General features: G+C 47.8%; 1 protein-coding gene across 1 annotated transcript in view; it reads right to left on the bottom strand.

Moving 5' to 3' along the window:
- The window catches only part of LOC123355543 (alpha-2-macroglobulin-like), a 216,388-nt gene that overhangs the window by 57,252 nt on the left and 136,550 nt on the right, over nucleotides 1–22,586 (bottom strand). The gene's annotated exons all lie outside the window — the stretch shown is intronic.

Genomic DNA, 22,586 nt, shown 5'->3' with positions numbered 1-22,586 from the left:
CTGCACCAGGCAAGGAGAGGCAGGAGTGGAGGAACTCTAGGATTATAACAGCGTTTAAAAGAGAACTGGATAAATTCATGGTGGTTAAGTCCATTAATGGCTATTAGCCAGGATGGGTAAGGAATGGTGTCCCTAGCCTCTGTTTGTCAGAGGATGGAGATGGATGGCAGGAGAGAGATCACTTGATCATTGCCTGTTAGGTTCACTCCCTCTGGGGCACCTGGCATTGGCCACTGTCGGTAGACAGGATACTGGGCTGGATGGACCTTTGGTCTGACCCGGTATGGCCGTTCTTATGTTCTTAACAGCTGGGAGCTGGTGGGAGGCAACCCAGCTTTAACTTTGCCAAGAGAGGCAGAGGAATAACTGGGAGCAGCTGAGGGGCCACTGCTTTCCCAGTGAGGGGCTGCCAGGAAGGTATGGGGGGGATGACTTCAGCTGCTCCGGGGTTGTGCCCCCACACTATCAGCAGGCACAGGTCATCTATGCCCATAGCACTTGTCAGGGGAGTGTGCCTCCCACTTTTCCCTTCTCCCTGCCCCCTGTAGCTTTTAGAGGCTAAAACATTGGGGGAGGAGAGGGGGAAACTGGCAGGCAAACTCACCTAACCAGTAGAGCTCTGAGCTCCATTACTGAGCCAGCTGCTGGGCTGACAACTTTGCATGTTTAGGGTAGAGGTGAATTAAGATATATTCGGGCCCGGGTACAAAGAACACCCCTGCCATGGGGCCATGCCCCCTGCTGCTCCGCTTCCCCCCAAGGTCCCGCTCCCTGGCATGGCCAGAAGCCGGGCCATGGTAAGAGCTGCCCAGAGAGCCTGGGCCACTGTGGGGAGCCCTGGACCCTCCACCTGCCCTGGGCGGTGCACTCTGGGGGGCAGGGACATGGGCTGGGGGCTGCTTTCGGGCATCCTGGCCCCCTGCTCAAGGCAGGTGCAGCGTCTGGGGCTCCCCACAGCTGCCCAGGCTCCCTGGGCAGATCTTACCAGAGCCTAGGGCAGTGGTCCCCAAACGGTGGGACATGCCACCCTAGGGGGGCACGGAGGAACATTTGGGAGGGCAGCAGGGCCCAGCCCTACCTCCAGGGGCGGCTCTAGCAATTTCGCAGCCCCAAGCACGGCGGCACACCACGGGGGGGAGGGCACTCTGCTGGTCGCTGGTCCCGCAGCTCTGGTGGACCTCCCGCAGGCACGCCTGCAGATGCTCCACCGAAGCTGCGGGACCAACGGACCCTCTGCAGGCACGCCTGCGGGAGGTCCACCGGAGCCGCCTGCCGCCCTCCCGGCGACCGGCAGAGCGCCCCCTGCGGCATGCCGCCCCAAGCACGTGCTTGGCGTGCTGGGGACTGGAGCCGCCCCTGCCTACCTCCAGCTCCACTCTGACCTCACCCCAGCCGCAGCCCCAGCTGTGGCTCTGCTCCTGGCTGCAGCCCCCCTCTTAGCCCCCAACTGCGGGCCCCAGCCCTGCTCTTGTCCCCTGGAGGTGGGTATAGACCAGGTAAGAGAGGCCTGATTGAAAACACACCCCTGGCCTAGGGTGACCATACGTCCCATTTTGGCCCCAGATGTCCCGACTTTTTTGGCAAAACTGGGCATTTGTCTTGTTTTCTCTTTGTCAACTGATCACCAGTTATCAAGAGCAAATGGGACAAATGACCAGTTTTGCCAAAAAGGGGCTTGGGGGAAGGAGGGGGAAAGGGAGAAGGGGCTCAGAGCAGCTTCATGCCGGGGAGGGGAGTTGGAAAGAGAGAGGGGCTCAGGTGAGCTCTGTACTGCACAGGGAGGGGAGGAAGGGAGAGGGGCTCACTCCAGCCCCACATGGGGGGGGCCTTCGGTCCAGCACTGCCCATACTGGGCAGAGGGGGCCCTTGGTCTGGCGGGGGCTCAGACCAGCTCAGGGTGGGGCTTGGGCTAGCAGCACTCAGCGCTAACAGCCTGGGGGTGGTGGGAATTGCTCACCGCCCTTCCACAGGCTTCCCACTGGGCTGGAGGTGAGGCCTTGGGGGGACGAGGAGGATCGGGGAGGGGCAGGGAGTGGGGTCAGAGTTCCAGCCACTCTTGCAGGGTGCCCAAATTGGCTGGGGCCTCTGGGCACAGGCCCCCTCAGCCCGTACAGTAATCCGCCACTGGTTTAGCCACAAGGGAGAGCTGTTCTGTGACAAACCATGGGAAGCACATCACCCCAAGACTATCACAGATCATCATGGCGAGGGTGAGCAGAGAGGTGGGGGTTGTGGTGAGGGCAGTGTGGGAGAGCAATACAAGCGGTGTTACCAAACTTGCACTCCACTCCCAAATCATCAAAATTGTGAGTTTGAAAAAGGAAATAAACATATCACCGCTTATTTGGTCTGCCTTCTGATTTTGGAGCCTTTAGGATCTCTTTGCACTGCTCTACTAGCACAAAGGAGCTGCAAGCTTGGAGGATCTGCCCTGTTGGACATCCCCCATCACAGGAGAATCCTTGTGTAGAGCAGAGCTGACACAATAGCACTGACACTCCACCTTGCAGCCGCTTGGGTCGGGGGCATGGCTGGGTTTGGAAACGGGAATGGCCAGAGCATCTTTGTGCTCCAGCTCCTGGATGGCTGCTTGGCCCCTAAATCAGTGCTTAAGGTGACTTTTGAAAATAGGATTTAGAGTAACATTTTCAAAAGTGGCTCAACACCAGGTATTTAAAGATATCGCTATGAGCTGGGAGAAGTCATGTTATGGGTTGAGTTAAAACCCACATGGAGATTGGTAGGTGTGAACTCACCTTCAATTAACATAACTGTAAACATAAGCCCCACCTAGGACAAAGGGTATCTGTGAACCTGCCCAGTAGTTTTAGCTGAGGGCTTGTCTACACCACGCAGCTTTTAGCGACAAGGCTGTTTCATCACAGCCTTGTTGCTAAAAGTCAGCGTGTGTAAACGCTCTTTTTTGGTACTTTGTCGGCACTTTTGCTGACAAAATATTTCCAGCCCCGCGAGCGGCGTTAGCTTTGTCTCTCCTGCCGATAAAGCCGTATTCACACTGCCACTTGCGTCAGCAAAACTTTTGTTTTTCACGGGGGGACTTTTTAAAGTACCCATGAAAGACAAAGGTTTTGTCGACAACTTCGCAGTGTAGACAATCCCCGAGTGTAGTTTTGGGTAAGCTTATGTGTCTGTGGCCATGTCTACACTACAAATTTTGGCCGATGCAAGGTACATCGGCATAAAGCCACAACAGTTAGTATAAGGCTATGTCTACATGACCGCCTATGTTGGCAAAACTTATGTTGCTCAGAGGGGTGAATATTCCACCCGCCTGCATGACATAAGTTACACCAACATAAGCACTAGTGTGCACAGTGCTATGTTGGGTGGGAGAGCTTCTCCCACCCAACATAGCTTATGCTGTTCACAGGGGTGGGGCTTTTTATGCAAACGGGAGAGCTCTGTCCTGTCAGCATAGAATATCTTCACCACACGTGCTGCAGTGGCGTAGCTGTATCAGTACAGCTGCGCCACTGCAGCGCTGTAAGTGTAGACATGCCCTAAAGCTGGTGCAGAAGTACACTTGGCTTCTTGCATCGGTGCTGCACATACTCACCAGGAGTGCTTGTGTCAAGGCACAGTATACTGCACACTGTCTTTTGGGAAGTTTTGGCAATGCATGGTAGGGCAGCAATGAGTTGCACAGAGGTGACTAGGAGCAAGGGGTCAACTTTCCAGCATGCAACTTTCTCCACCCCATAATGTCATCCATAGCCCATAATTTTTGTGCCTTTTAAAAAAAATCCCATGTACCCGTGTGCCCCTCCTCACTGTCCACCATCTCTGACAGAAGCACGGAACCCACACAGCTCTCCACTCTTGTCATGAGCATAGCAAGCAGAGGGTGCACAATCCTCTGGTATTTGCAAAGCCATAAGAAAAACCAAATCAGTGGGGAACATGACGATTTCCTGGAGGACAGATTGCTGTGGGATGCAGTGAAAACCAGTTCAAGATTGGTGGTGGTGTTCATGGAGCAGCTGCCACTTCTGGACTCAAGAAACGAGAACCGACTGATGGGATCACCTCATAATGTAGGTTTGAGATGAGAAGCAGTGGCTGCCGAACTTTCGGATGCAAAAGGCCACATTCCTGGATCTATGTGCCAAGCTTACCCCAGCCTTCCACCACAGGGACACCCGAATGAGAGCTGCCCTGAGAGTGAAGAAGCAAGTGGTGATCAGACAGTGGAAACTTGCAATGCCAGCTTGCTACCATCAGTAGGAAATCATTTCGGAGTTGGAAAATCCTCAGTGAGGGGCATTGTCATGCAAGTGTGTAGAGCAATTAATCATTTCCTGCTACACAGGACTGTGACTCTCAGCAATGTGCAGGAAACAGTGGATGCATTTGCAGCAAAGGGGTTCCTGAACTGTGGTTGGGTGATAGAGGGCACACATATCCCTATTTTGGCACCAGACCACTTCACCACAGAGTACATCAACAGAAGGGGCTACTTTTCTATGGTTATGCAAGTGTTGGTTGATCACGGGGGGATACTTCACCAATATGAGTGTTGGCTGATTTGGGAAGGTGCGTGATGCTCGCATCTTTAAGAACACAGGACTGTTCAGAAAGCTGCAGGGACTTTCTTTCTTTCTCAGCTGGTGGATTGCCAATGGCGACGTCAAAATGCCAGTAGTCATCCTGGGGGACCCAGCCTATCCCTTGCCCCTGAAGCTGTACACAGGCCACCTCGACAGCAGCAAAGTAAGAGTCAACTATCAGCTCAGCAGGTACTGAATGACAGTTGAACATGCTTTTGGTAGATTAAAGGAACAATGGTGATGTTTACTTACAAGATTGGATCTCTGGGACAAAAATATTCCAGTGGTTATAGATGCCTGCTGTGTTATGCACAATGTCTGTGAGGCAAAAGGGGGAAGTTTCTGCCGGAGTGGAGGTGAAGCAGCTGTCTGCTGAGTCTGAACATCCAGACACAAGGGCTATCAGAAGAGCTCAACAAGGAGTGATATGGGTGAGGGAGGCCTTGAAAGAGCACTTTAATAGTGAGCCACAGTAATGTTATGTGGTGTACTGTGCTCTGCCTGGCCCTGCTGTTTTGGGGCCTGTTAGGAACTGTGTGGTGCTTGTTGTACATTATGATTATCAAAGTGTTTGTCACTGATCCTATGAGCTGTTTCACACTGCACAATAACAAGTAAGTAGGTACTTGTAAGTAAGTAGCTTTCAATACCACTAGGCACTCTGCACAATTTTTTTTTTGCTCTGGTTTTGTTAATCAATAAAGTTCTATTTTCTGGAACATAGTTCATTTTTATACGTTCACAACATATGGTGCAATTCAAAAGCAAATACATCAAAAATTTAACAAATTAATGGAAGAGAACTTAACAAGGGGAAAGATTATTCACATCCATTTTTGCTACACATACAGCAACCGTGGCTCTGACAGGTCAATGTGTGTGAAGCTGTGGTTGTTCTTATAGTTTCCCCTGCTGTGGAGTGGCAGGGGTAGGGATGTGGTTCCTGATGCCACATGGAATGTTGAGGGAGGTGTAGGGAGGTGCTACAATGGAGTTCTCCATGGACTGCAATGGGAGGTGAGCCCAGTATCATTGAACCTGTAGGTCCAAAAGAGTCTTCAGCATCTGTGTTTGCTGCCGGAGAAGTTCCATTATGTCCTTGTGCATCTCCCTCTCCTTCCTGTTGGGATTCCGGGGCCTGGCTCCAGTCTGCTCTTTCCTTCTCCAGGCTGTGTAGGCCCTCTGCTCACAGTCTGATGCAGCACTGGCTTGCACAATCTCCTGGAACATGTCATGCCAAGTTGTCTTCTTTCTCCTCTTTATCTGGCTCAAGTATTTCATGGGTGTGGAGGGGGAATCCCTCAAGGTCACAATGGCAGCAGGTACAGAACAAAACATACGGAGTTACCATTGTCACGATAGTCACAAAGGAAAGCAGAAATTAAAGTTCAGAACTCCCTTCCCTTGCTCCCCTAAAGTTTTGCACCAGCCATGCTAATTGACACTTCTGCTTTGGAGTCTGTGCTCAGTGCCAGCTACTGCACCATCCATGCTGAGCGAAGCCCACCAGGGGTGAGGGAAATGAGGAAGGAATTGTTCCTTTTCATGCAACTATGTAGCATAGGCCAATGGCACTGAAGACTGGAACCATTTTCCACAGACAGTGGTGATTTTAGCGGAGGGTAACAAAGGCAGAGAGAGCAAAGCTGCTGCTGGCATCTCAAAGCTGCCCGGGCCCATATGCTACTAGCCTGTGTACTGCGATGGCTCTTGCCAGAGTTATCGCTGACTGGTGTGGGAAAGTGTCCTACTGTGGAGGAAGAAATAAGGCTGCTGCACCTAGAAACCTTCAAGACAGGATTGCAGATCACTGAGATCTCTCAGGATGATTCAAGGGACATGTACATGTACATAAACAAACTGCTCTGCATGGTCCTCCTCTGCCTAACTCAGTGGTTCTCAAACTTTTGTACTGATGACCCCTTTCACACAGCAAGCCTCTGAGTGCGACCCCCCCCCATAAATATATAAAAAAGTGTTTTTAATTTATAACACCATTATAAATGCTGGGGGCCAAGCAGGGTTTGGGGTGGAGGCTGACAGCTCGCAACCCCCTATGTAATAACCTCGTGACCCCCTGAAGGGTCCCAACCCCCAGTTTGAGAACCCCTGGCCTAACTCTACAGGGAAATGCAAAGCAGATAGCAACTCTAGCTCTCTTAGTTGTACTGCTACCTCCTCCCATATGAGTAAAGTAATGCAAAGTCGATAGCTGTGTCCTGTTAAGTTGGGGGCTCCATCATTGTAATGGGAAATAAATTTACATACTTACTCAAGGTTCCTTCCCCTGCATAGGGCTTGTCTATGCTCAACTCTTAGGACTGACTGGATTGCAGTGGAGTCAAAAACAGGTCCTGGCTTGCAGCATCGATGGATCTTACATTGGCATGCCCTCCCTCCTCCTCCCTCCTCCATCTCCTCAGTTCACGCCCGGGACCAGTGACTCAGACTTCTCAGAGGTATCCATGGTGGCATGCAGGGTTGTGGTGGAGTCTCTGCTGAGGGTGGCAGGCAGCTCATTGTAAAAGTGACAGGTCTGCAGTTCAGCACTGGATCAACTGGTAGCATCCCTGGCCCACTAGTATGCCTGATGCAGTCCCTTCACTTTCAAGTGGCACTACTGCTATAGACCACCAGACCAGGGGGATGAGGTGGACGAGGCTTTCTTCCGGCAACCAGCAGAAGTTACTAGATCACAGGCCCTGGTTCTCGTGGGAGACTTTAATCACCCTGATATCTGCTGGGAGAGCAATACAAGGGTGCACAGACAATCCAGGAAGTTTTGGGAAAGTATAGGGGACAATTTCCTGGTGCAACTGATGGAGGAACCAACTAGGGGCAGAGCTCTTCTTGATCTGCTGCTCACAAACCGGGAAGAATTAGTAGGGAAAGCAAAAGTGGATGGGAACCTGGGAGGCAGTGACCATGAGATGGTTGAGTTCAGGATCCTGACACAAGGAAGAAAGGAGAGCAGCAGAATATGGACCCTGGACTTCAGAAAAGCAGACTTTGACTCCCTCAGGGAACTGATGGGCAGGATCCCCTGGGAAAAATAACATGAGGGGGAAAGGAGTCCAGGAGAGCTGGCTGTATTTTAAAGAATCCTTATTGAGGTTGCAGGAAAAAAACATCCCGATGTGTAGGAAGAATAGTAAATATGGCAGGCGACCAGCTTGGCTTAACAGTGAAATCCTTGCTGATCTTAAACGCAAAAAAGAAGCTTACAAGAAGTGGAAGACTGGACAAATGACCAGGGAGGAGTATAAAAGTATTGCTCAGGCATGCAGGAGTGAAATCAGGAAGGCCAAATCACACTTGGAGTTGCAGCTAGCAAGAGATGTTAAGAGTAACAAGAAGGGTTTCTTCAGGTATGTTAGCAACAAGAAGAAAGTCAAGGAAAAAGTGTGGACCCGTTACTGAATGAGGTCCTTAGAAGCTCACATAGACTTTCAAAAATGGCAAGCTCTTCAGTGGTAATAGTTTTCAATGCAGTCTGTTGCCTTGTTATGCAGGGCACAACTTGTCCAAGCTGAGGGGAGGGAGAGGCTGCTAATGGTGGGATCTGTCCATGTTTTGCCATTATATCCAGATTATACTTCCTCTCCTCCTTCTTTTCTAGGGTCTCTTTCAGCTCCATGGCTAGGTGGGCAGTTTACTGCTGCTGCTCTTCAGCTTGCCTTTCTCTGGCTCTTAACTCTGTGCGCCGCCTTTGGTGTTCACGTTCTTTGTCTCTTTCTTGTTTGTCCAACCTGCCCAGCTGAAGCTTTGCAGTTATTTTGCTGGTGCTCATATTCCGGCCTTACTGCTTCTATTTCTGACCATAGGCAGCAGGTATAATAGGCCAGGGCAGGCTAAGCCTCCTCTGGTGTAGCTGCGCCCGCTGGACACTGGTTGCAGGGTTTGTATGGGAAATGTTTGCTTATTATGGGGTGGTTATGCTTATTATGCTACTCAGCTTCTTGGATTCATCAGTAATCTCCCTGGACTCAGGTTCTTTGGGAAGAGACCAGCTTTTCCCACAGGGTGGCTTGAGGTCTTCGGTGGGGGGGGGGGCATACAGCGTGGCTGGAGTGGCTTGGGGTGGGGTAGGGCTTGGGGGTCCTCCAGCCACGAGGGGGCTCAGGTTGTGATGAGGGGACCTTGGGCAGAAGGGCTGGAGGACTAGCCTCCCTGAAGGGGGGCTCCACCCACCGTCCATGTTTTACACTGATTTGTATGTGTCCACAGCATCCATGTATGCCTTTAGGTCATCTTTGAGCTCACAGGTAATTGAATGCAATGCTGAGCTCCATGACAGAGTGTCTGCTACTACCAGATTTTTTCTAGGAACATATTTATCAGTTGGGTAAAATTGCATTAACTTTAGCAATAGACATTGGCACCTCAGCAGTGTTCAGTTTAGATTTGTTCCGCTGATGTAGGTTACACACAGTTGATGGTCTGTTATCAGTATGAACAAATCCTGTCCACACAGATATCCATAAAAGTTCTCACATGCCCTTGCTCTTGCTGGGCACTCTTTTTCCATCCATGCACATCGTTTTTCTGCTTCTGTAAGTGTGCAAGAGCAAAATGCAACTGGTTTCCACTCAGAGCTATGTTGTTGCAACAATGCACCACCTGCTTGTATCTGCACGGACCATTGTGGGTTTGCTCAGATCACAGTACTTGAGAACTGGAGCTGTAGGGATAACTTTTTACCCTTTTGAAGGCAATTTCTTGATTTGGCATGTGATAGACTTTAATAGTTCACTCAATGGTTTTGTCACTGTAGAAGGGTCTTGTAGGTATCGATCAAGGTAATTTATCATCCCCAGTATACGTCTGGACCGGTTAGAGAGTTCACTTATACACACCAGATGGTGATCATCATACGATCCTTTAAAGCTCTGCCAGGTGTGGCTGAGGTTCGCTTCAATAAGGTATTTTACACACAGTGTCACCTAGTGTCTGAGCAGTATAATGCAATTTATAATTCCATTACAGGAGCTCTTTACTACCGCACAGGTTGAAGGGTCTTGGCAGGAATGTAGTGACTCCTCCCACCCCTTTTTTTGCTTCCTGTGAGCAAGTCAACCTGCATTGGAGTCAGCAGGGCTCCAGTGGAGAAGTAAACTCGGAAACTTCTTTTAGCACTCAAGCACTGGGACTGGGCGGGGCAAGTGTGGACAGGAGTGAAGCTGAAGTGAAGAGACTGTGAGGGAGGCAGAGGGAGAAGATTGGTGCAAAAAGCCAATCTGCACAGAATAGAGAGAGCCCAGTTCTATCCCTACTGTTGTTAAGTTCCTAGTGGCCATGAGGTGCAGCAAAATGGCAACCGTGATATCCTAAACCAGCTGCAGATTTGGTCTGCAATAAACTGGACTCATTTGTCCAGTCTTCCACTTCTTGTAAGCTTCTTTTTTGCGTTTAAGATCAGCAAAGATTTCACTGTTAAGCCAAGCTGGTCGCCTGCCATATTTACTAGTCTTCCTACACATCCTTTTGTTTTTTTCCTGCAACCTCAATAAGGATTCTTTAAAATACAGCCAGCTCTCCTGGGCTCCTTTCCCCACACTGATTACAAAACTCTCTGGTAAAGCTTTGAATGTGTTGAATGAAATGCAGATGGAGGAAGCTTAGAGATATTCTGAATTTGAAAAAGCTGTTCTGAAAAGGTTTCAAATTACTCTTGAACTGTATATATTAAAATTTAGAGCTTGTCTTCAATAAGGGGGGTAAATTGACCTAAGTTATGTTTCTCCAGCTACATAAATAACGTAGCTGGAGTCAACATAGCCTAGGTCGACTTATCCTGGTGTTTCACTGTGCTGCATTGACAGGAGATGCTCTCCAATTGACTTCCCTTATTCTTCTTGGAGAGCTGAAGTACGGGGGTCGACCAGAGTGTGCTCTGCCATCAATTTAGTGGGTCTTCACTAGACCCCCTAAATCAATCTCTGCTGCATTGATTGCAGCAGTGTGGATCTCCCCATAGTGGAGACTTAGGAATCTCAAGAAAAGTGCTGGCATGAGTCATAGTGACTATGCCTACAAAATGTGTGACCTAATGAGAAAATGGGTAATGGGATTTGACAGTGGTTAGGAATATATTATGGGATAAATCTTTAGATTCTGTGCAAGTTATGGCCGTTCTGGCTGATGCCTTTCTGCAAGCCCAAATGTCCAGTGAGTGCAAGCCACACAAGGAGGGGTACAAACCCAGTGTAAAGATGGGATCCTGTTTTGTTCCTGGGAAGGAAGGTGGTTGGGAGCCTGAGCACTCACCCCCTCTGAATCATTCCTCTCCTGGAAATCGCCATCACAAAATTCCTGTAAAGGAGACCGGTCCAAGAAGGTGTTTCCAATGTAACTCCACTGAGTGCCTGAAAAATCAGTGCTCTAAGCTAAAAGAAACTAAACCCCCTCCAACCATATTAATGCAATTGTCTTTAACACATCCGACGAAGTGGCTATTCACCCACGAAAGCTCATGCTCCAATACGTCTGTTAGTCTATAAGGTGCCACAGGACTCTCTGCTGCTTTTACAGATCCAGACTAACACGGCTACCCCTCTGGTCCTTAACATGGAAACTCCAGGAGTACCTACAGTTCACCTGATGAGTTTTGTGAGGACTGACCCTGTGGGAGTAGATATGGAATTTATTAAAGCTGCCAGAGTAAATAACCTTTGCACAGATCTCTCTGGTCAAGGAAACTGTGATCCAAAAGAGTAACATGTTACTTGACCAAGAAGTGAAGCTTCTGGCAGTGGGAGGACATAAGATTCCTGTACCTTCAGCCAAGGTGCACGAAGTGGGGAGAGGTTTCCTAAGTTGCTTGGCTGCAGGGCCGCCCGAGGAGGAGGGGGCAAGTGGGGCAATTTGCCCCAGGGCCTGGGCCCCGCAGGGGCCCCCACAAGAATGTTGGAGGCTCCCCCCCCACCTCCACCTTCTGCCATCCCCCAGCGCGCCACGTCCAGGAGCGGCCCTGGACAGAGCTAAAGAGGCGTGGTTTGGGCGGGGCCTGAGCGCCTCCCGCTCGGAGCTGCGTGGTAGGGGGGCAGGTCTGCGAGCTCAGGTCCCAACGGAGCCAGGCTGCTGCAGCGCTGTCCAGGGACCAGGGCAGCTCCTGGACGCAGCACGCTGAGGCTCTGGGAGAGGAAGGAGGCGGGAGTAAGCAGCATGGTAAGCCCCTCTGAGCTGGGCAACCCCATCCCCCCACAGCCCTGACCTCCAGCACCGAGCCCAGCCCCTCTGAGCTGGGCACCCCCCGACCCCATCCCCCAACAGCCCTGAACCCCAGCTCTGAGCACAGTCCCTCTGAGCCAGGCACCTCCTGACCCCTTCCCCCCACAGCTCTGAGCCCAGCACCTGTGAACCGGGCACCCCCCAACCCAGAGCCCAGTTCCCCACCCAGCCCTGGGCAACAGCAGCGCTACCTCCAGCCAGCGACAGCCCATTGGCACCAACCATCACCATCACCCAGCAACAGCCCATTATGTAATTGCAAATGTATACATACCATTAAGGAATTTAATGTTTTTAAATCATATATTTTGTGTACACCTCTACCCTGATATAATGTGACCTGATATAACATGAATTCAGCTATAACACGGTGAAGCAGTGCTCCGGGGGGAGGGGGAGGGGGCGGCTGCGCACTCCAGTGGATCAAAGCAAGTTCGATATAATGCAGTTTCACCTATAATGTGGTAAGACTTTTTTGCTCCCGAGGACTGTGTTATATCGAGGTAGAGGTGCATTTTCAAATTATTAAAAATTAATTTCACTGGTTATTTTTTACATTTTCAAATACATGATACAATAGTATTTCAACTTTTTTTTTTATGGAAGGGGCCCCCCAAATTGCTTTGCCCCAGGCCCCCTGAATCCTCTGGGAGGCCCTGCTTGGCTGCTAAAACTGTGGTGATAGGAGCATGGGGAATTTTGCTGCCTGTCTTGAGCTATCTCCTCACCTTTCTCTATACTCCCCTCTCCCCCCATATACAAAGGGGAGACAAGTCAGGAAGCCATAGGTGCAGAAGCATCTGCTGCCCTCTCCTCAACACCCCCTTCCTTCCCTCCCCCGACACCTCTTCCAACTTCATTACCACCAGATCAAGTCAGTTGGAGAGGGAGGTAGCTGTTTCTGCAAAGAAAGTCAGGAAGCCATAGCTTCGGACAGCTGCTTCACAGTCTCTGGGATCCTACTTCCTACAAACCTCTCGTTATGTGATGCTCACTGTATCTAACATAGCTCTGCAACTGGGAACATACAACCTAGAAACCCATTTCATGCAGCAACCACCCTATATACTGCTCGCTATCGCCCACGGTATAATGCATTTTATGCAATTCACCTTTCATGCTGCACTGTGCACCATGCACCCTGTATGGCTTGTACAATGCAATTTGCACCCTGTGTTACGTACCATGTACCTCCTTTATTCAGATCCAGCTAATACTGGTGAAAGTTCTTTTTTTTTTTTTTTTTTAATTGCGGTGTCAGTTCGTCAGCACAAATTGAAATAGTCATTGTGTCACTCCTCTGTACTTCCTTGCCAGTTGCCCTCAGAAAAGATTCCAAACTCTGTATTTGAAAAGCAAACAGTTTGAAGGGAAATGAGAAAGTCAAATCACCAATTTGTTGATATGTTTCATGTGTTGCATGCAAAAGAGTCTGTGATTTTACTAGACATAAAACTGGTGCTTCAAATTTATTTAAACAAAAACATAACTGGAATCAGTATTCAGTTTTCTGAAGATATTCACCAAGAAATCTGTCACTATCACACAAGACCCGAAGACAACTGTAACTCAGGAATTAATTATGTTTGTAGCAACAGACATAAGACTTTTCAAGGTAGTCAGCAGCGAGGGATTCCTTGCATATTCTCAGTGTTTGATTAACATGGGTGCCAAATATGGTCAAATGGATACACGTGCGCTAATACCACATTCCACAACATTAGCCTGGCATGCTGCACATGTGGCAGAAGAAAAAAGAAAACAAATCTCCACAAAGCTGAAAAACATTCTTGGCACAGTGAGTGGGGAGAATTACCCTCAAGCTATGGAGGGATGATTACAGAAAGGTTGCCTATTTGGGAGTAATTGTTCATTACACAGAGCAACAACAGTTCGGAATGGTGGAGCAAGTGCTTTGTGTGGCTCAGTTTGAGAGCAGGAAACCAAAAACTGCAAAGAACATTCGTTCAGCTGTTACTTAATCACTCAGAAGATTTGCTATACATAACATTACCATCCAGATGGCTTTTGTTACATACCGGGGAGCGAATGCGGTTGCAGCCCTCAAGTCCTATGTGTGAACAAGCTGCCTAACGCACATTATAAATACCGTACTTGAGAACACTACCGAACCAGGAAACCAGAAAGAGGAAGCAGTAACCAAACTGATCAAGGCAAGCCGAAATCTCATTACTTATTTCAGGACTTCAAAGCAGACTCCAAAAGTCTCTGAAAGGCGATGGAACAGCAACCCAGCCATGTTTAAGACAATTGAGGAGAAGTAGGACAGAATATATTAAATTTTGACAGAAAAGGGGGATACTCAGCTCACTGATAGCATTGACCACAACACCTTATCAGAGGGGTAGCCGTGTTAGCCTGGATCTGTAAAAGCAGCAAAGAGTCCTGTGGTACCTTATAGACTAACAGACGTATTGGAGCATGAGCTTTTGTGGGTGAATACCCACTTCATCGGATGCATGTAGTGAAAATTTCCAGGGGCAGGTATATATATGCAAACAAGAAGCAGGCTAGAGATAACAAAGGTTAGTTCAATCAGGGAGGATGAGGCCCTCTTCTAGCAGTTGAGGTGTGAAAACCAAGGGAGGAGAAAACTGCTTTTGTTAGTTGGCTAGCGTAGGTAGAGAAGGGGCATGAGTGGACGAGAGCTGAGGAAGCGTTGTTCCAGGTCAGCCATAAAAATGTTGGGATATTGTGGGGCCATGCGGGTGCCCATAGCGGTGCCACTGATCTGGAGATATATATTGTCATCAAATTTGAAATAGTTGTGAGGATAAAGGCACAGAGCTCAGCAACCAGTTGTGCTGTGGCATCATCAGGGATACTGTTCCTGACAGTTTGTACAAGGAACAGTATCCTTTCTCTACCTATGCTACATTGATGACATCTTCATCATCTGGACCCATGGGAAGGAGACTCCGGAAAAATTCCACCACGATTTCAACAACTTCCACCCCACCATAAACCTCAGCCTGGACCAATCTACACGGGAGGTCCACTTCCTAGACACCACGGTGCAAATAAGTGATGGTCACGTTAACACCACCCTATACCGAAAACCTACTGACCGCTATGCCTACCTTCATGCCTCCAGCTTCCATCCAGGCACACCACACGATCCATTGTCTACAGCCAAGCACTGAGGTACAACGGCATCTGCTCCAACCCCTCAGACAGAGACCAACATCTACAAAATCTTCACCAAGCATTCTCAAAACTACAATACTCGCATGAGGAAATAAGAAAACAGATCAACAAAGCCAGACGTGTACCCAGAAGCCTCCTACTGCAAGACAAACCCAAGAAAGAAACCAGCAGAACTCTACTGGCGATCACATACAGTCCCCAGCTAAAACCCCTCCAATGCATCATCAGGGATCTACAACCCCTCCTGGACAATGATCCCTCAGTTTCACAGGCCTTGGGTGGCAGGCCAGTCCTCGCCCACAGACAACCTGCCAACCTGAAGCATATTCTCACCAGTAGCTGCACACTGCACCATAGTAACTCTAACTCAGGAACCAATCCATGCAACAAACCTCGATGCCAACTCTGCCCACATATCTACACCAGCGAAACCATCACAGGACCTAACCAGATCAGCCACGCCATCACTGGTTCATTCACCTGCACGTCCACCAATGTAATATATGCCATCATATGCCAGCAATGCCCCTCTGCTATGTACATCGGCCAAACTGGACAGTCCCTATGGAAAAGGATAAATGGACACAAATCAGATGTTAGGAATGGCAATATACAAAAACCTTAGGAGAACACTTCAACCTCCCTGGACACACAATAGCAGATTTAAAGGTAGCCATCCTGCAGCAAAAAAACTTCAGGACCAGACTTTAAAGAGATACTGCTGACTCCAGTTCATCCGCAAATTTGACACCATCAGCTCAGGCTTAAACAAAGACTGTGAATGGCTAGCCAACTACAAAAGCAGTTTCTCCTCCCTTGGTTTTCACACCTTAACTGCTAGAAGAGGGCCTCATCCTCCCTGATTGAACTAACCTCGTTATCTCTAGCCTGCTTCTTGCTTGCATTTATATACCTGCCCCTGGAAATTTCCACTATATGCATCCAATGAAGTGGGTATTCACCCACGAAAGCTCATGTTCCAATACGTCTGTTAGTCTATAAGGTGCCACAGGACTCTTTGCTGCTTTCACAACACCTTAAGCATCTTAATAGAGTTCCTGCAACCCTTCAAGGAAGCATCAGATGCTCTAGAGCAGTCATACAGCCCACTCTCCACTTGGTACGAAAGGCTGAAAAAGCATCTCCATCCTTCTACCACTGATGTAGATAGTCTAAGTCAACTCAAATCCAAACTCTTGCAATGTCTCATCGAAAAGTTTGAAATCAAGCCTACGCACAGAGTAGCAGTTTTCCTGCACCCATGAATGAACGGGATGAAAGTTTTCACTGTAGAGGAGAAACAGAAAGTTTATCAAGAGACCAAGATGTTTGTCTCTTTGCAGGAGAAAAATAATCCTGCAAAGAATCTTACACTTCTTTCATCAGCTACACAGACATCATCAAAGGAGGCAAAATGGTCACATACAGAGTTTGAGGATTCGGATAGCAAGTGTGGAAATGACAATAACGGAGCTGACAAAGAATGAAGATGTGCAACTGCTGGAGTGCTGGAGACAACACAAGCACAACTTTCCCCTTCTCAATCGAGTTGCACCGTTTGTGCATTCCATCATTGTATTCAGTGCACCCTTCAAGACAGACTTCTCAGTCTCTGGTCACACAATGAGAATCGTACTTCACTTAAGCCAAAAATAGTGGCTGGTTTAATGTTTTTACACAGTAACACGTCAAAGAAAATCAGCTATCCCTAGGAAGACATTTAAGATGAAGTCCTGCAATGCAAGGCTGGTAGATAGCCCTGCAGGGCTTAATTTGTATTGAAGGAGGTGCTGGAGCTCAGTCACTCACAAATTAAGCACTGTCTGGGCAGCTGGAGAGCACCTTCACCCCCCCTCCTGTGCCCCTCACTCCTGCACTGTGCCACTTTTCCCCCTAATCTCTGACCCCCTCCTGCGCCCATGTGGGGAAATTGACCTGGAGTCACAGAGCACCTATTATATCGCCCTAGGGAGATGTGGAGGATGACAGGCCAAGCCGAAAGGTACCAGGGCTCAGTCCCAGCAAAAAATAAGAACTGGTTGGGCAGCACCTTCATCCCCCTTCCTGCAACCCTACCCCTGTGCCTCCCGTCCTGCCCTCTCTCCCCTCCCCTCCTGGAGAAACTAATGTGGAGTCACGGAGCACCTGTCATTGCTTTTTGCTGCCCCTCCCTCCGCCCCAGCACTCTAGGGAGGTGCAGAGGATGACCTGCCAAGGCAAGAGGTGCCAGGGCTCAGTTCCAGCACAAATTAAGCACTGTAGCCCTGTGATAGTATTCACCTTGCATGCCTCCACAGGGAGAATGGACTTCCTGTCCCTTGCCCTATGGACTATTTAGACTAGAGTATCATCAGCTTCAGTTACCTCTTTATCAGCATCTCACACTGAGTTGTGCAGATAATCCGCTCACCTAACCACAAAGGGGGGTGGGGGCCTTTGGGTTTTTAATTGATCACAAGCAGCCTGCCAGAGGAGCTAGTACTCATGGCATTTTTTTTCTTCATCACCACCAGCAACTCATTGCACCACACACAGGAAACAGTTTTATTGAGACCTCAGCGGGCTTTAAATCAATAGAATATTGCAGACCACAGCAAGAAGTGTTGAGCAGGAAGCCTGGAGACTGACAGCTGCACGACAAGGAGGCGAAGGCTCCCTTCTCACTCCCTGACATCCCAGCTATTGGGAGAAGACTGCAAACCCTGAGTGATAGGGGCAAGAATCTGGATGGAAACACACTGCTAATTTCCTCAGCCAAAGAGCTGGTGACTGGTGCAAAGAAACTTGGATTGCTGAGCTCCAAGTGTGATGACTTTATAAATCACAAGCTAAACAGGCTGCCGACTTTTTTATTTTATAGTTCAGTTTGTGATTGTGCATTATTGACTTTAGATGTTTATTACTTTTTATGTAAAAGGCTATATGTTCTGATGTCTGCTGTATAATCAGATTGATGTTTAAAATAATAAATAATAATAATGTGCTTATTTAATAGCTTTCTTATACAGAACACACGCACACACACAGATGCTCCTCCTGAGAGAGGCACAGAGAGATAGAGTGTGGGTATGATGCAGATGCAGATACAGAAAAAAGAGTGAGGATCACAGGTCAGATACAAGTTGATTCTCCTGGATGTGGGTCAGATGCAGATCCAATTTTTTGTATCCGTGCAGTCCGTGAAGGGCTCTAGAAATATTGTGCTGGGATCCCAGAGGGGAGTGTTAAAGTCTCCGAAACTGGAAGGGGGGAAGGAGAGGTTACTCTAACTCCTCTACAACAGAAGGAAACTGTTTCCATGTATGGGAGGGGCTGAGGCTGGCTCCTTCAGTGCAGAGAAAAGCAGCACGCCCATGGGGCTAAGGGTGGACAGCTGTGTTGTCAGATATTAGTGTTTTTCAGCTGAACAAGGGGCACACCCCACTCTCGAGAGCATAAGAGGGCATGTCCCAAAGGAAGCTCAGGAAAGGAAAAGGGGAGGACGGGTTTTGAAGAAGATGGGGGATTGTACGGAGACACTCCTATGAGAAAAAACAAAAGCCTGGGCAGCCCTATAAGCAGTTGGCTGTGCCTGCCCAGCACCATGGGGAATTGATGCTGCTAGCACATGATTGTCCTTTTGCTGGTCACCTGGGGCACAGAGAACCCATGAAGGTAAAAGAAAAACGTCTACTGGCCAGGAACACAGAACGATGTGAGGAACTATTGCAGGAGACCTGCAGGACCCCAGAAAGTCCACTACACCCTTGCCTGTAATACAAGAGGCATTTCTGAGGGTAGCAATGGACATTGTGGGCCCTATGCCACATCCTACTCAAAGAGGGAAGAAATCTAGTTTGGTGATGGTGAATTTTGCCACTAGATATCCTGAAGCATTAGCTCTGGCTAATACTGAGGTACAGGGAGAGGCAGTGACTGAATATGTACAAAGGTTCTGAAAAGAGTTAAAAGACAGCCAGTCCAAACAAAAGGTGTGGTATGATAAACATACTTGTAAACATTCTACTGAAATAAGACACTTGGTGTTGGTATTAAGCCCTGTGAAAAAATACACAATGCAAAATTCTTGGGAAGGACCTTCTGAGGTGATAGAGGTAAATGAAGATACCCATCATGTTTAAAAGCTTCATGGTAATGTGCCACAGCTACTACATGTAAACAGACAAAGCCTATCACAGCAGGAAGGTCATGGTAAACATGACCTGCTGTGTAGAAGGGGAAAGTGAGGCACACCACATTGATTTGATGGCTGAATGCCAAACTGACTTCTCTGGAAAGCATTGATATCTGCAGTTCATTAACACCGGTTGAAAGGGCAGAGGTGGTGTTTGTGCTGGAAGAACATACAGAAGTGTTTTCTAACAAGCCAGGGAAGACACACTTGCTGACTTATTACAGAAAGGACCACCGCCACCTCCCAGCAGACCCTACAGGGGCACTGGCAAGATACAGGAACAAATTCATACAGCTGTACAAAGCATGTTAGATCTGAGAGTAAATAAAGAATCTGACAGTGGGAGTCAGATGTGGTCTTGGTCCCTAAGACAGACAATGCTGCAAGGTTTTGTGTTAATTACAGAAAACTCAATCTGTCACAGTGTCAGATGTGTATCCCATTCCTAGAATTGATGATATGCTGGACATTTTAAGCAAAGCTAAATATCTCAGCTCTTTTGATTAAACTACAGGTTATTGGCAAATTCCTTTAGATAAGGTGCACAGAAAAAAAATCAGCTTTCAGCACGGAGAGGGGTCTGTATGAGTTCACAATATTACTATCTGGGTTAATTAATGCAGGAGTCACCTTTCAGAGGTTGGTCAACCAAGTGTTAAATGGTTTGCTGAGCTTTGCAAGGGTATGCAAATGACATCGCAGTGTTTAACAAGGCTTGGGCTGATCACAAAAATTGGGCTGTCAAAGGTCAAAGAGGCAGGCCTAACTATAAAAGTCTCCAAGTGCAAAACTGAAGCAGCCAGAGTTCCTTATCTGGGACACTCGGCAGGGGGAGATCAAATATCCCCTGATCCCATGAAAGTTGAAACCATTTTGTAAATTGGCCTATACGCCAAATAAAAAAAACAGGTCCAATTTTTCACAGGTGTGGTGAACAGTTACAGAAGGTTTGTGTGGGTTCGGTGACATTGCATCTGCAATCACAGATCTATATAAAAAAAACTAAAGCCTAACAAAGTTGTATGGACAAAGGCATGTCAACAAGGTTTTGATAAGGTAATAAAATCTTGTCTGAAAAACCTGTGCTAACTAGTCCACATTCTGACAAAATGTTTGAAATGTATACAGATGCATCAGACATTGGTCTAGGCATTGTACTGATACAGAGAAGGGGAAATAAGAAAACAGTGGAGTGGTTTTTGTTAAGAAAAAAATTGGTACCGACCGAACAAAATTATTCTGTTATAGAGAAAGAACGTTATGACATAGTGTAGGCAGTCAAGCAATTAAGGCCCTATCTTCTTAATAAAAAGGTCAAGGTGTTGACAGATCATTTGCCATTAATCTGGTTAAACAAAACCAAAAGCTCAAATTCCAGACTTCTACATTGGAGTTTTATACCCCAATAATCTTCTATGGATATTGTACAGATAGAGAAAAGAAAACATGGTGGCAGATGCCCTAGGCAGGAAAGAGGGCCCTGAGCTGCAGCCTCCAGGGCAGCCAATGGCTAACCCTACTACAGCTTTGTAAGCGAGGAAATGTGACAGAATATACCTGCGTCCACACACTATTATAGTAATGTTTGTACACGGTGTGCCTCCTCGTGAGATATCCTTTAAAAACTCAACTTGCTGATCAGTAACATCATGGCAAAATACAAATAGCAACATTATATGTAGAATTATTAGCATAACCTGAAATCATGACTGAACTATGTTTCAGGATTGTGCCCTGGTATATCTCAAGACATCATTATCTGGTTGCCGGGTGTATGGAAATAATGTACTTGAAAGATATTACATGTCATTACGTTATTGAGAAACCGAAGTATACTTTTTCTTACATCAGTATGCCAGAGCAGCTAGTGACAGACAATGGGCCACAATTCATTGCAGTAGAATTTTAGTCATTCCAAACTAATGATGATTGATTCTGATCATGTTACTAGTTGACCGGATTACCCATAAGCAACTGAAGAGGCTGAGAGAGCTGTACAGACAGCCAAGAAAATCCTACAGCAGAAAGATCCATTCCTTGCTCTTCTGAGCTACAGATAAACATCAGTAGCAACTACTGGATATAGTCCAGCACAACTCCTGATGGGAAGACAACTCAGAACTACTGGTCCAGCTTTGGTAAAGAATTTATTTCCAAAGTGGCCAGACATGAAGAGAGTAGGCAAGTTGGGTAAAAAGGCTTAACAAGCTTATGAACACTTTTACAACAGACATCACTCAGTTAGAGAACTGCCAGGTCTAGAACCTGGTAACCATGTTCATGTCAAATTGGATCGAGAAAAAGGATGGGCAACTCCAGATGTTATAAAGAAAAATAATCCAGCTCCCAGATCATATGCGATCAAGACCAACAGTGGAGAGTTCAACAGCAACCACTGACATCTAAAGTTTGTTCCTCAAAAAGAACGATCAACAGAGCAAATGGTACAGATGGCAGATGCAGAAGACAATGATGATTCAAGGATTCCAAACTGACCACAGCCAGTCGCTGCAACTAACGGATAGCCAGATGATCAAGTGGTTACACATTCAGGTCTTATAACTAGAAAACCAGTACAATTCAGAGACACTTAACAGACTTACCTGTACTGAACTTCAAAGACAGCACGATAGTGTAAATATTGTAAATGGTAGGGGGAGATGTAATGGAAAGCCAAATTGTATTATACTGTTCAGCCACTAGCTGGCAGTGTGTGTAACACACCATAGTTAGATGAACCTCAGGCCTGGTCTCCAGTTCCAGTTCATCAAGGCAGCTTATGTTGACCTAACTCTGTAAGTGTCTACACTAAAATGTAGCTCCAATTGATGTAACTTGCTCCTTGCGCCGACTTAATAATTCCACCTCCACGAGAGGTGTAGTGCTGAGGTCGATGTAGTTAGGTTGACACAGTGTCCGTGTAGACACTGCATTGCTTACACTGACTGTTGCTGCCTTTCAGAAGCTGTCCCACAGTGCCCCACAATGACAGTTAAATCAGTGCAAGCACTCCTGGTGAGGACGTGCAACACCAACAAAAGGAACATAGTGTGGATGTTCAAAAGCAATTTAATTACATCGGTGTACAGCCACCACAGTAACTTAGGTCGACTTAATTCTATAGTATAGACTTGCCCTCAGCTTTGCCTGGTGGAGTTTTGAAGGATCTTATGATGAACACATCTGGTGTGTATAAGCAAGCTCTGTAGCCAGCCCACATCTGGTACAGGAGCATAACAGCTGCTCCCCATCCCATCTTGGGAGGGAGAAGAGGGTGCCAGTGGCCCTGACCATAGGGGAGGGAGGGATAGGGGTGCAACAAAGTGGGGCCCAGGCCTCTCCTCTTCTGGCTAGCTCTGAGCACAAACCCAGCAACCACCACCTCCCTCCCGGCCACACCCAGGCAGCAGCACAGGAGGTAATGGGGAGGGGCGCTTGCATCCCCA

This window comes from Mauremys mutica, chromosome 1 (genome assembly GCF_020497125.1).
Source record: "Mauremys mutica isolate MM-2020 ecotype Southern chromosome 1, ASM2049712v1, whole genome shotgun sequence".
NCBI lineage: Eukaryota > Metazoa > Chordata > Testudines > Geoemydidae > Mauremys > Mauremys mutica.
Note: the sequence above shows the minus strand (reverse complement) of the source record. Positions and strands in the feature narration are given on the sequence as shown.